Source organism: Nycticebus coucang, chromosome 1, assembly GCF_027406575.1.
Source record: "Nycticebus coucang isolate mNycCou1 chromosome 1, mNycCou1.pri, whole genome shotgun sequence".
Lineage (NCBI taxonomy): Eukaryota > Metazoa > Chordata > Mammalia > Primates > Lorisidae > Nycticebus > Nycticebus coucang.
Window position 1 is genome coordinate 136299274 of NC_069780.1, and position 14088 is coordinate 136313361.

The following is a 14088-nucleotide window of genomic DNA, read 5'->3' on the forward strand; positions in this document are numbered from 1 at the left end:
TGCCCGCCACAACATCTGGCTATTTTTGTTGTTGTTGTTGCAGTTTGGCCAGAGCCGGGTTTGAACCTGCCACCCTCGGTATATGGGGCCAGTGCCCTACTCACTGAGCACAGGCACTGCCCCACTTATGATACTCTTTGCATACAATACATAAATGAAGTAAAAGTCCTTGCACCAGGGAAATTAAAAAATGTGAGCAATAACTATTTGTCACACAAAACTCAGAAACAATATATATGCATTTCCACCAAAGTTGAATTCTCTCTTGCATAGCTTTTTGTTTTTTTCCAATAAAGGAATCAGGCTCTTCAATGCCAATATAGGACCAAACCAAGGTTAATTGTTACAGGTAGGGCCATTCCAACTGTATAGTCCCTGTGGTAGTCAGGCTCCAAGATATGCTCCCTAATAGTTTTTGTCCCTTGGTATTCATGCCCTTATACATTTTTATTTATGTATGTATGTATTTATTTATTTATTTAGAGACAGAGTCTTACTCTGTTACCCTGAGTAGAGTGCCATGGTGTCATAGCTCACAATAACCTCAAACTCTCAAGTGCTCAAGTGCCTCTTGACTCAGCCACCCGAGAAGCCAGGACCACACTACCTAGTTTTTTTATTTTTTAGTAGACATGGGGTCTCGCTCTTGCTCAGGCTGGTCTCAAAGTCCTGAGGTCAAGCAACCCACCTGCCTCAGCCTCCCAGAGGGCTGGAATTACAGTGTGAGCCACCACGCCAGGCCCTATGCCCTTTTACACTGTACCCCTTCCACATCATGCCAGGGTTGGTGTATGTGACCAGTGAAACATGGCACATCCAAGGTTAGGTTATAAAAGACAATGTATTTTCTGCCTTGTTTCTGCTCTAGGGGTAATTAATTGTTGTGTTGTGAGCAGCTTCATGGAAAAGCCCATGTGACAAGGAACTAAGACATATTGCCAACAGCCAGTGAGAAACCAGTCAGCAACCAGGTGAGTGAGCCTTCTTGGATGCAGACCTGACACCCCCAGTTAAGCTTTTAGAGAACTGTAGCCCTCAGGAGACACTGATCCAGCACCACTCAGATAAGCTGTTCTAAGACTTATTACTTTCAGAAACTTCATGAGATAATATTCTTGGAATAATTTGTTCTAGAGCAATAGATAACTAATACCCTTCCCCAACATCCCAAATGTACTATATCTCCTTTCAAAAAGTACAAAAGTATAAAATCCTCATGGGGGAGAATCCTGAGAATAACAATGCTATCTATAGGAATGAAACAGAAAAATTTGTTCCATTACTTTGTCTGGCATAGTAAACAATACGGCCCAAACCATAAGGCACATCAAACCAGCTCAAATTCCTTAAACCAAATAGTTATAAATGATAGAATGGCCTTGGATTTTCTTTTAGCCAAGCAGGGAACATTCTTTACCATCGCTAACACTGCAGGTGAATTGGAATAATCCGTCTCTAAACTAAGAGAGATGGGATGATCTTTGAGACTTGTTTTCATGAGCAGGTCTGGGAATTTGGGCCATCGTTCTGAAATGCCTTCCAGGCATCGCCGGTTTTATTATTTACCTCACTGTTGTTCAATGTCTGTTGTAGAGAATTGTTCTTTTTTTTTTTTTATTGTTGGGGATTCATTGAGGGTACAATAAGCCAGGTTACACTGATTGCAATTGTTAGGTAAAGTCCCTCTTGCAATCATGTCTTGCCCCCATAAAGTGTGACACTCACCAAGGCCCCACCCCTTCCCTCCATCCCTCTTTCTGCTCCCCCCCATAACCTTAATTGTCATTAATTGTCCTCATATCAAAATTGAGTACATAGGATTCATGCTTCTCCATTCTTGTGATGCTTTACTAAGAATAATGTCTTCCACTTCCATCCAGGTTAATACAAAGGATGCAAAGTCTCCATTTTTTTTAACGGCTGAATAGTATTCCATGGTATACATACCACCACAGCTTGTTAATCCATTCCTGGGTTGGTGGGCATTTAGGCTGTTTCCACATTTTGGCGATTGTAAATTGAGCTGCAATAAACAGTCTAGTACAAGTGTCCTTATGATAAGAGGATTTCTTTCCTTCTGGGTAGATGCCCAGTAATGGATTGCAGGATCAAATGGGAGGTTTAGCTTGAGTGCTTTGAGGTTTCTCCATACTTCCTTCCAGAAAGGTTGTACTAGTTTGCAGTCCCACCAGCAGTGTAAAAGTGTTCCCTTCTCTCCACATCCACGCCAGCATCTGCAGTTTTGAGATTTTGTGATGTGGGCCATTCTCACTGGGGTTAGATGATATCTCAGGGTTGTTTTGATTTGCATTTCTCTAATATACAGAGATGATGAACATTTTTTCATGTGTTTGTTAGCCATTCGGCTGTCATCTTTAGAGAAAGTTCTATTCATGTCTCTTGCCCATTGATATATGGGATTGTTGGCTTTTTTCATGTGGATTAATTTGAGTTCTCTATAGATCCTAGTTATCAAGCTTTTGTCTGATTGAAAATATGCAAATATCCTTTCCCATTGTGTAGGTTGTCTCTTTGCTTTGGTTATTGTCTCCTTAGCTGTACAGAAGTTTTTCAGTTTAATGAAGTCCCATTTGTTTATTTTTGTTGTTGCTGCAATTGCCATGGCAGTCTTCTTCATGAAGTCTTTCCCCAGGCAAATATCTTCCAGTGTTTTTCCTATAATTTCTTTGAGGATTTTTATTGTTTCATGCCTTAAATTTAAGTCCTTTATCCATCTTGAATCAATTTTTGTGAGTGGAGAAAGGTGTGGGTCCAGTTTCAGTCTTTTACATGTAGACATCCAGTTCTCCCAACACCATTCATTGAATAGGGAGTCTTTCCCCCAAGGTATGTTCTTGTTTGGTTTATCAAAGATTAGGTGGTTGTAAGATGTTAGTTTCATTTCTTGGTTTTCAATTTGATTCCAAGTGTCTATGTCTCTGTTTTTGTACCAGTACCATGCTGTTTTGAGCACTATGGCTTTGTAGTACAGACTAAAATCTGGTATGCTGATGCCCCCAGCTTTATTTTTATTACTAAGAACTGCCTCAGCTATATGGGGTTTTTTCCAGTTCCATACAAAATGCAGAATCATTTTTTCCAAATCTTGAAAGTACGATGTTGGTATTTTGATAGGAATGGCATTGAATAGGTAGATTGCTTTAGGAAGTATAGACATTTTAACAATGTTGATTCTTCCCGTCCATGAGCATGGTATGTTCTTCCATTTGTTAATATCCTCTGCTATTTCCTTTCTGAGGATTTCATAGTTTTCTTTATAGAGGTCCTTCACCTCCTTCGTTAGGTATATTCCTAGGTATTTCATTTTCTTTGAAACTATGGTGAAGGGAGTTAATTAGCTTCTCATCTTGACTGTTATTGGTGTACACAAAGGTTATTGACTTGTGGACATTGATTTTATATCCTGAAACATTACTGTATTTTTTGATGACTTCTAGGAGTCTTGTGGTTGAGTCTTTGGGGTTCTCTAAGTATAAGATCATGTCGTCAGCAAAGAGGGAGAGTTTGACCTCCTCTGCTCCCATTTGCATTCCCTTTATTTCCTTGTCTTGCCTAATTGTATTGGCTAGAACTTCCAGCACTACGTTGAATAGTAAAGGTGACAGAGGACAACCTTGTCTGGTTCCAGTTCTAAGAGGAAAAGCTTTGAGTTTTACTCCATTCAGTAAAATATTGGCTGTGGGTTTGTCATAGATAGCTTCAATCAGTTTTAGAAATGTGCCACCTATGCCTATACTCTTCAGTGTTCTAATTAGAAAAGGATGCTGGATTTTATCAAATGCTTTTTCTGCATCTATTGAGAGGATCATGTGATCTTTATTTTTGCCTCTGTTAATATGGTGGATAACGTTTATAGACTTGCGTATGTTAAACCAGCCTTGCATCCCTGGGATGAAGCCTACTTGGTCATGATGAATGACTTTTTTGATGATAAGCAGTAATCTATCGGCTAGGATTTTGTTGAGATTTTCGCGTCTATGTTCATGAGTGAGATTGGTCTGAAATTCTCCTTTTTGTTTGGGTCTTTTCCTGGTTTTGGTATCAGGGTGATGTTTGCTTCATAGAATGTGTTGGGGAAGATTCCTTCTTCCTCAATTTTTTGGAATAATTTCTGCAGTACAGGAATAAGCTCTTCCTTGAAGGATTGATAGAATTCTGGAGTGAAGCCATCTGGACCAGGGCATTTTTTGGTTGGAAGCTTTTTTATTGTTTCTTTGATCTCAGTGCTTGAAATTGGTCTGTTCAGGAGCTCTATTGCTTCCTGGCTGAGTCTAGGGAGAGGGTGTGATTCCAAATATTGATCCATTTCTTTCACATTGTCAAATTTCTGGGCATAGAGTTTCTGGTAGTATTCAGAGATGATCTCTTGTATCTCTGTGGGATCAGTTGTTATTTCCCCTTTATCATTTCTGATTGAGGTTACTAGAGATTTTACTTTTCTATTCCTCATTAGTCTGGCCAATGGTTTATCTATTTTATTTATTTTTTCAAAAAACCAACTCCTTGTTTCATTAATTTTCTGAATGATTCTTTTGTTTTCAATTTCATTGATCTCTGATTTGATTTTGGATATTTCTTTTCTTCTACTGAGTTTAGGCTTAGATTGTTCTTCTTTTTCCAATTCCATAAGATCTCTTGTGAGATTGTTGATGTGCTCTCTTTCTGTTTTTCGAATGTAGGCATCTAAAGTGATGAATTTTCCTCTCAAAACTGCTTTTGCATAGCAGGTTTTGGTAGCTTGTGTCTTCATTGTTGTTATGCTCAAGGAAGTTAATGATTTCCTGTTTTATTTCTTCCTTCACCCATCTGTTATTCAACAGAAGATTGTTTAGTTTCCATGCCTTTAGGTGGAGTTGAGCATTTTTGTTAGAGTTGAGTTCCACCTTTAGTGCCTTATGGTCTGAGAAGATACAAGGTAAAATTTCAATTCTTTTGATTCTGTTGATAATTGTTTTGTGTCCCAGGATATGATCAATTTTGGAGAATGTTCCATGGGGTGATGAGAAGAATGTATATTCTTTATCTTTGGGATGGAGTGTTCTATATGCGTCTATCAAGCACAGTTGTTCTAGGGTCTCATTTAAGTCTTTTATATCCTTGTTTAATTTCTGTTTAGAGGATCTGTCCAGCTCTGTAAGAGGAGTGTTAAGGTCCCCTGTTATTATAGTATTATCAGATATCATATTGCTCAGACTGAGTAAGGTCTGTTTCAAGAATCTGGGAGCATTTAAATTGGGTGCATAGATATTTAGAATTGAAATGTCTTCTTGTTGTATTTTTCCCTTGACCAATATAAAGTGACCATCTTTGTCTTTTTTGACTTTAGTTGCTTTAAATCCACATGTATCTGAAAATAAGATTGCAACTCCTCTTTTCTTCTGAATTCCATTTGCCTGAAAAATTGTCTTCTAACCCTTGACTCGGAGCTTTAATTTGTCTTTTGAAGCCAGGTGTGTTTCTTGCAGACAGGAAATAGATGGCTTGTGTTTTTTAATACAGTCAACCAATCTATGTCTCTTCAGTGGGGAATTCAAGCCATTAACATTTATTGAGATAATTGATAAGTGTGGTAGTATTCTATTCATCTTATTTTGTGAGAGTCCATTGCTTAGTTTTATCTTTTGCATCAGTGTGGAGGTTTGATTCTGTCCTTTAATTTCTGAGTTTACATTGCTGCTGATCCATTGTGGTGGTCAGTGTGCAGAACAGGTTGAAGTAGTTTCTGTATAGCTGGTCTTGTTGTGGCGAATTTCCTCAATATTTGTATATCCATAAATGATTTGATTTCTCCATCAATTTTGAAGCTTAGCTTAGCAGGGTACAGAATTCTGGGCTGGAAATTGTTCTGTTTAAGTCGATTAAAGGTAGATGACCATTGTCTTCTTGCTTGGAAAGTTTCATTAGAGAAGTCTGCGGTCACATTGATGGATTTGCCCCTGTAGGTCAACTGGTACTTACTCCTGGCAGCTTGCAGAATCTTTTCTTTTGTCTTGACCTTGGACAGGTTCATCACAATGTGTCTTGGAGAAGCTCGGTTAGAGTTGAGGCGACCTGGGGTCCGATAGCCCTCTGAAAGCAGTGTGTCAGAATGTTTGGTGATATTTGGGAAATTTTCTTTTATAATATTCTCTAGTATGGCTTCCATTCCTCTGGGGCATTCTTCTTCCCCTTCTGGAATTCCTATAACTCGTATGTTGGAACGCTTCATAAAGTCCCATAATTCTGACAGTGATCGTTCTGCTTTCTCTCTCTTCTTTTCTGCCTCTTTTACTATCTGAGTTATCTGAAAAACTTTGTCTTCTACCTCTGAAATTCTTTTTTTTTTTTTTTATTGTTGGGGATTCATTGAGGGTACAATAAGCCATACCTCTGAAATTCTTTCTTCTGCATGGTCTAACCTGTTACTGATACTTTCCATTGCATGTTTAAGTTCCCTGATTGACTGTTTCATTTCCTTCAGCTCTGCTATATCCTTTTTATATTCTTCATATCGTTCATCTCTTATTTGATTCTGTTTTTGGATTTCCTTTTGGTTATTTTCCACTTTATTAGCAGTTTCCTTCATTGTTTCCATCATTTCTTTCATTGTTTTCAACATGTGTACTCTAAATTTCCTTTCTGTCATTCCTAACATTTCTGTATAGGTGGAATCCTCTGCAGTAGCTACCTCATGGTCCCTTGGCGGGGTTGTTCTGGACTGGTTCTTCATGTTGCCTGGAGTTTTCTGCTGATTCTTCCTCATGGGTGATTTCTTTTATCTGTTTCCTTGCCCTAATTTTCCTTTCACTTCCTCTTGCTCTTTAAGTTCTTGTGCCTGTGGACTAAGGGTTACAGGACCAGAAGGGTGAGAAGGTTGAAGAGCAAAAAAGGGATGAAAGAAAGGAGGACCGAGTGATAAGAAAAAAAAAAAAATAGAGAAAGGAGAGGGGGTGGGTAAAAGGAATATTGACAAAAAGAAGAGAGGCACAGAAAGAGGGAGACAGAGCAAAATAGGTGTACAGTAGGGTACTTTGACACAACCTTAAAAAACCCCACCTTCTGGGGGTGCCCAGTTGGTTGGTTTCCTTGAGGTCAGCAGCTCTTTGCTAACCTGATCAGACACCGTACGCCACCTCCACCAAGTAGAGAGGAAAGACAAAAATGCTATAAATCAAACCAAAAGAAGCAAACAGAAAACTTTACGGGATAAAATTGGGTGAAAAACCAAATAATAGCAGTAGAAACACTAGCTAAAATGAAGTTCTCGTTATTGAAAAAGGCAGCAATGGGACATTATAATTAAACTAGAGAAATTGAGAAAGAAAAAGGATCTGTATGGATAAGCTTGAAATTAAAAAAGAAAACATCAAAATAAACAAAAAACCCCCAATCAAACCAAAAAAAAAAAACCAAAAAACAAAAACACAACCAAAAACAAAGCAGTATGTATATGTTATTGAATATTGTCTGGGTAACACGTGGTCTTCTGGGGTATGAGATGTTAATCACAGTTCTGATACGACTGGAGGCTGCTGATTTCTCAAACCCCAGCCGACACCCTAAATCTCTCTTCAGCCCACTTAAAAGGCACTTTGAACTTGTAAACTTGCTGAGCAGAAGCTTTCCCAGGAAAGTGCTTGGTGCTGGAATCACTGCTGAAGTGGCTGTCCACTTACCCAGTGTGCCAAAACCGGTCCCACTCTGCCCCTGAGGGTTGGGGCTACAAGGCGGCTCAGACCCCACCCTTAAGCTACTTGGTCGCTGGGTTACCAGCTCCCACCCGATTCTAGCTCTGCGACTCTGAGGGCGGAGCTCCCCAGGGCAGATTGCTCAGAATGGCTCCCTGTGACCCATAGCCAAACACTATTAGCTCTGTCTGGCTCAGCGGCTCAGACTGGGGTCCTAGACCATGGCTAAAGTTCTCCGCACTCCCGCTCAGGCTCTCCCCAAGGCAGTTCAGCTGAGTGCCAAGTCCAAAGACACCAAAACAGTTCACAGGTAAGGCCTTTCTGGTTTGCAGAGTCACTGCTACTGAACTTACAGTTGTGGGCGGGTTTAGATGGATTGAACACACACGACCACTTGCCGGTTTTCCACTGTTTTAGTCCTCCTCTTGGGGTCCAGAAGTCTCTTGCTGACTCCCTGTATCCTTTCAGGGGTGATGATAGGCAGATCCCACCAGCCAGAGATGCCTGGAGTCCTATCTCCCCAGACTCATGGTGCCCAGATGCAAGGAAGCTGTTACTCGGCTGCCATCTTGCTCCGCCTCCTGTTGTAGAGAATTGTAAATGCTTTTGTGTAGCCACTGTCCTAACAAATAATTCAACAAACAATTCAAAGACAAAAACCGGAAGAAAATCATGCTGATAGACATGTAAACTGAAAATCAAATCTCCACCAAAGAAATCTCTTTTTCTTTTCTTTTTTTTTTTTTTTTTTTGCGACAGAGTCTCACTATGTTGCCCTTGGTAAAGTGCTATGGCGTCAGAGCTCACAGCAACCTCAAACTCTGGGACTTAAGCAATACTCTTGCCTCAGCTTCCCAAGGAACTGGGACTACAGACGCCCATCACAACGCCCGGCTATTTTTTGTTGCGGTTGTCATTGTTGGTTAGCTGGCCTGGGCAGGTTTCAAACCTACCAGCCTCGGTGTATGTGTCTGTCGCCATAACCACTGTGCTGCAGGTGCTGAGCTAGAAACCTCATCTTCAAGGAAAATCACCAACAAGGATAGAGATCTGCACAGCCTTTAACATTTTCCCCTTGGCTAGATGCAGTGGCTTACCTGTAATCGTAGCACTTTGGGAGGCTGAGATGGAAGGATCACTTGAGGTCAAGAGTTCAAGACCAATCTGAGCAACATAGTGAGGGCCCTGGACTTCTCATTTGTTTCTACAAAAATGCAAAAAAATTAACTGGTAGCCAGGCATGGTGGCTCATGCCTGTAGTCCTAGCACTCTGGGAGGCCAAGGCAAGTGGATTGCTTGAGCTCAGGAGTTTGAGAACAGCTTGAGCAAAAGTGAGATCCCTGTCTTCCTCGGAAAAATAGAAGAAGTAGCTGGGCATAGTGGCAGGCAACTGTAGTCTGAGTTATTCTGAAAACTGAGGCAAGAGGATTGCCTGGGCCCAAGAGTTTGAGGTCGCTATGAGCTATGATGCCATAACACTCTACCAGAGTGACAAAGTGAGATTCTGTCTCAAAAGAAAAAAAAAAACAAAACCAGAAAAACAAAACAAAAATATTAGCTGGGGTATGTGGTGCATGCCTCTAGTCACAGTTCAAAGGCTGAGGAAGGAAGATCACTTGAGTCCAGGAATTGTAGGTTGCAGTGAGCAATAATGACACCACTGCACTCTAGCTGGGGGTGGGGGGGTTTGAACAAGATTCTGTCTCAAAAAAAAAAAATTTCTCCTGCACCTTTGATTGAATGAGGACTAATAGGTAGGACTAAAAATAAAGAAGTTCTCACAAACATAGGGACTGATATTTTTTTTCTGTAGCAATGGAAACAAGTAGCCACAGGAACCAGTTTTTTTTTTTTTTATTTGTCACTGCCTTTATTTTGTAGGTAGAAAACCAAGAAAAATAAAATCTACTGTACATTGTATAACAGAGTCAAAGACCTTGAAATAGAATTAAGTGTCCTCTCATTTCCCACCTTTAGTCAATAAACATATCAACTGCTAATATGAGGCCGGTAGTGGTGGCTCACACCTGTAATCCTAGCACTCAGGGAGGTGGGGCCGGGTGGACGGCCCCAACTGAGACCAGCATGAGTAAGAGTGAGACCTGTCTCTACCAAAAATAGAAAAAAAGTAGCCAGACATTGTGGCAGGTGCCTGTGGTCCCAGCTACTCACAAGGCTGAGACAGGAGGATCACTTGAACCCAGGAGTTTGAAATTACTCATATTAAGCACACTGAAAATAAATACTACTAATTAAACATTTACCTCTCTCTAAACTCTTTTCATTCATTAGCACCCTGGAGTAAAAATAATGATGACTTTTGTATGGCTTCATTATTTCTTTAAATTATCAACTAAAATGGATTTCATCTGGGAAACATAACTAATGCCGTTTGATTTTAAAAAGAATTGTGTCCTAAGCATCCAGCCAGAGACACAGCAAGAACACCAGACATCACTGAAAGGTTGTCTCATTCCACTGTTCACTATCTCATCAGACATCCTTGAATCAGTTACAGCAAAATGTCTAGGACATTCATGGATCAGCCTCTAGAGCCAGTTACGACAATGGCAGGGGAACGTGAACCAGTTTTAAACTCATTCAACCCATCACAAATAATTTGCCCCGGTAAGGCCCTTGCTCATGAGAATCAGCCCAAAAGGGACAGACCCATTCCAATAAACATACCTATGAGTGCCAACTAATCAACAGCAGTCTCACCGGAGCAACCATCCTTCTCCAGATAATGCCAGCCCACTCAGGCCCCTGATGCCAGCCCACTCTGGCGTTTCTGTGCCAATTCCTAGCACTCCAGGCTTCTCCCAACAAAACCCTATGTGAGGCCAACAGTTTGCTGTGCTCAGAGGGACTGCGCTGGATGGACTTAGCCTTTTTGACTGTAGTAAGTAATAGAATCATCCTTCCATAAACTCCTCTGATTCCTTATTATTTTAAAACCTCTTTCTGTTTAATACTACTGATAGTGAAAGTAATGATGGTGATGATTTTCTAAAGTCTACTTAGTATATGCCACATGTATAGTAACTCTATGGTAACTCTACCGAAATTTTTCACACAAGACTCAGAGACAAGATATCTGCACTTCCACTAGACTTGAATTATGTCTTACATAGGTAACTTTCTGGCTTTTTTTTTTTTTGCTATGGAGGAATCAGACTCCTCGTGTCTAAGGGCTTTGAATGCTTATCTCGGTAACTGAAGACTGCCAGTACCACATGGCTACCGTACGATTCAGATTTTCAGGTACCGCTCAGACACTAGGGGTTAGCCCTGGCTTCTGTGTGCCAGTCATTTGCTTGTTTGCCTTCAGATCCACTTCTCACCCTTTCCCCGCACTGTCGGAGAGGACAGACTCCTGCACATGGAGTTTTCCAGGCTCTTCTGTCCGCTGGCTTCCAGCTCAGTTCTGCTAATGTGAATCTGAGATAAAAGACTAAGGCTGGCAGGGAGGACAGCCAGGGTATTTCACCCCTTCCTGCTTCTGGGGTGGCTTGCGCAACGGCTGTGTTTCCTTCTATAGCTTCAGCTCCTTTGAACATGCTTTACTTCCTGGGGGTAGAGGCATAATGCTGTAGGTCTCCAGGTTTGTCTGGCAATCCTGTTTGGATTCTCAGCTTTTACATTGCCCATACTAGTCTCCTTTTCTTTGAAACAACTGGAGTGCTCTGAATTTCTGGACCATTGATTTAATCAGCATGAACGGGGGTAGAAATCATACCAGTAGAATTGAGAGACTTAAGATTTAGTCCCAAATCTGTTTCTACATAATTTGTGACTCGAAACCATTCCAGTTTGGGGGCTTCAGTTTTGCTTTCTATGCAATGGAATTATTGGTCTTTAAGGCCCTCCTCACGACAGCCAATTAAAACCTTCTGTAATGCCAGGCTTGTAAGAATTGGTTCCACATTTATAAGAGTTATAACTTTTCCTTTCTTGCTTGTAAGAGCAAAATTTTTAAAATTTTTATTTTAAAAATTGCTTTAAAATAAAAATGCAGGGCCCCCATTCAAAGAGCAGGAAAAAAGTGTCAATTAGAAGTATTATATAATTTTTCCTTAAAAATTTTTATTACTTATAAAATGTAATAGTGACATATTAGTAACAATATAACTTACAAAGGGAAAATTTTTTTGGCATTATAATTGTATACAGGTATAATATGACAAGTAATAATAATGTGATATTCTGATTAATCAGATGATCTTTCAGGCTTGCTTTTCCACAAATTCATTTAATAGGCTAACAAAATTTAAACTTTTAGAATTTTATTTTTATTTCATAACAACCGGAAGTGACACTACATAGTTTCTCTTGGAAAATGACAGATTATAATAATTTTTTGATAATTTAAAATTTTGACAAGGATCTTATTGCTGATCCTTGCAGTTGTTATTGGAGTTAAGAGTATTTTAAACAGTTGTTATTGGAGTTAAGAGTATTTTAAACCTGTGACAACATCAGAAACAGGCCTAGAAACAGAAAATAAATTTATTTTTTTAATTTTTTTTTTAGAAAATAAATTTAAAGAGCATGGAATTTGATAGAAAAGTACATGTTCATACAAAGCTTGAGATGGACAAATTATTAATAAGGAATATAATTGTATTGTTTGTTTGGAAACAGGGTCTCATTATGTTGCCCGGGCTGGAAAGCCGTGGCTATTCACAGGCACAATCTGCTGAGCTCAAGGGATCCTCTGGCCTCAGCCTCTTGAGGGGATTGGACTCCAGGCATGCACCACCACACTAGGTTGAGACAATTTTAAAATTAATGTTTTCCTAATAATTGAAGATCTATGGAAAGAATGCATGAATCAGTGTTTTGAATTTTATGAAAATCATGAAGCCACATTTAGTTTCTTATACAACCTCCACAAGTTACAGGAAAGTCAAAGGAAACATGAAAATACTACTGAATAAATTTACTTTTTTTTTTTAATTTACTTTTAAAATTAAATTTAATCCCGTCTATCATGGGGCAAGAGACATGAACAGAACTGTATATATATATTTTTTATACAATGCTGAGGTGGTTTTCAAAAACAGTTTTCTGAGCTGTTTAAAGGATTTTAATGACTCACCGATATGCTTTCTTGCCGTGTCCCTGTGTGCACTTTTACTCTGTAATAATTTACTGACAAAGTTTACTGCCAGTCTTTGGCAGTTCCTATCCTGGCCTCTGGCCAGAATTAATATCTGTGCAGATGCCACAGGGTCAGGCTCCAGAGACTGATGGGCAAGCCACCGCCCACCACAGTTCCCAGGGATGCCTGCATGCAGAATCCCTGCATCCCCCCACGGCTGCAGCACGGCTGCTGTTGCTGCTGCGTTTGTGCTACTGTCGCCATCACTGCTGCCAACGTGGGCCCAAGGCCCAGCAGCCTTGGTCGGGCAAATACAGTCTTTTAGTATACCCAAGATCTTGAAAGATGGATAAGCAGAATATCACAGAAGAAGAGCCAAGGATGTTTATCTTCTTTATAAAATTATGTAAGAAATGTTTGCAGCCCCAAACATAAAGAATCTTGGTAGCTGAGACTTGCTAGCACGGGGAAGTCTAAAATTCGGGGCTCAGACACAGAGATAGAAATGCACAAGAGAAACTGTAGCATTGCCAAGGACCCATGGAAATGAGCGTGGTTGTTTCTCAGCTGTTCAACAACATAACAGGTATTATAGGTGAATGAGAATCTTCCAGAAGTGGCCTTACATGGAGATTGATGTGTTTGGAACACACCTATCCAAAGATGCATTTTTGGATACGTAGAGATTATTGAGTTTGTGCTAAACTGAATGTATACTTCCTCTAGGCCAGTGGTTCTCAACCTTCCTAATGCTGCGGCCCTTTAATACAGTTCCTGTGGGTCACGACCCACAGGTTGAGAACTGCTGCTTTAGGCCATGGTGTCCTTTATCTAGAAATATCTGACCACCTTGAGGATACTTGAGGTGATTACTTATATGCATGCATGCTATCTTTAGTACTATTTGAAGATTCTACATGATTCCTTCACGGTAGTATGAAATGCTATTGTATTATTTTTTATAGTGATGCTGTAAAAGAACCTTTTGGTTATAAAGGAAACAAGTTTTAAAACAGGATCTTAAAAATCTTTGTTTTGGAAAATTTCAAACATAGTCAAAAGTAGAAAGAATAGCATAATGAATTCTTAGTACCCGTTAACTCAGCTTCAATGATTTCCCTACTGAATTTTATCTACCACTTCCCTCAGTCCTAGATTATTTTAAAACAAATCCTAAACATCTTATTACTTTGAACAATAAATCTTAATATTATAAAAGTTATTATTTAAATTTTTCTAATTATCTGGCCAGTAATCCTAACTCTTGGGAGGCCGAGGCGGGCGGATTGCTTGAGG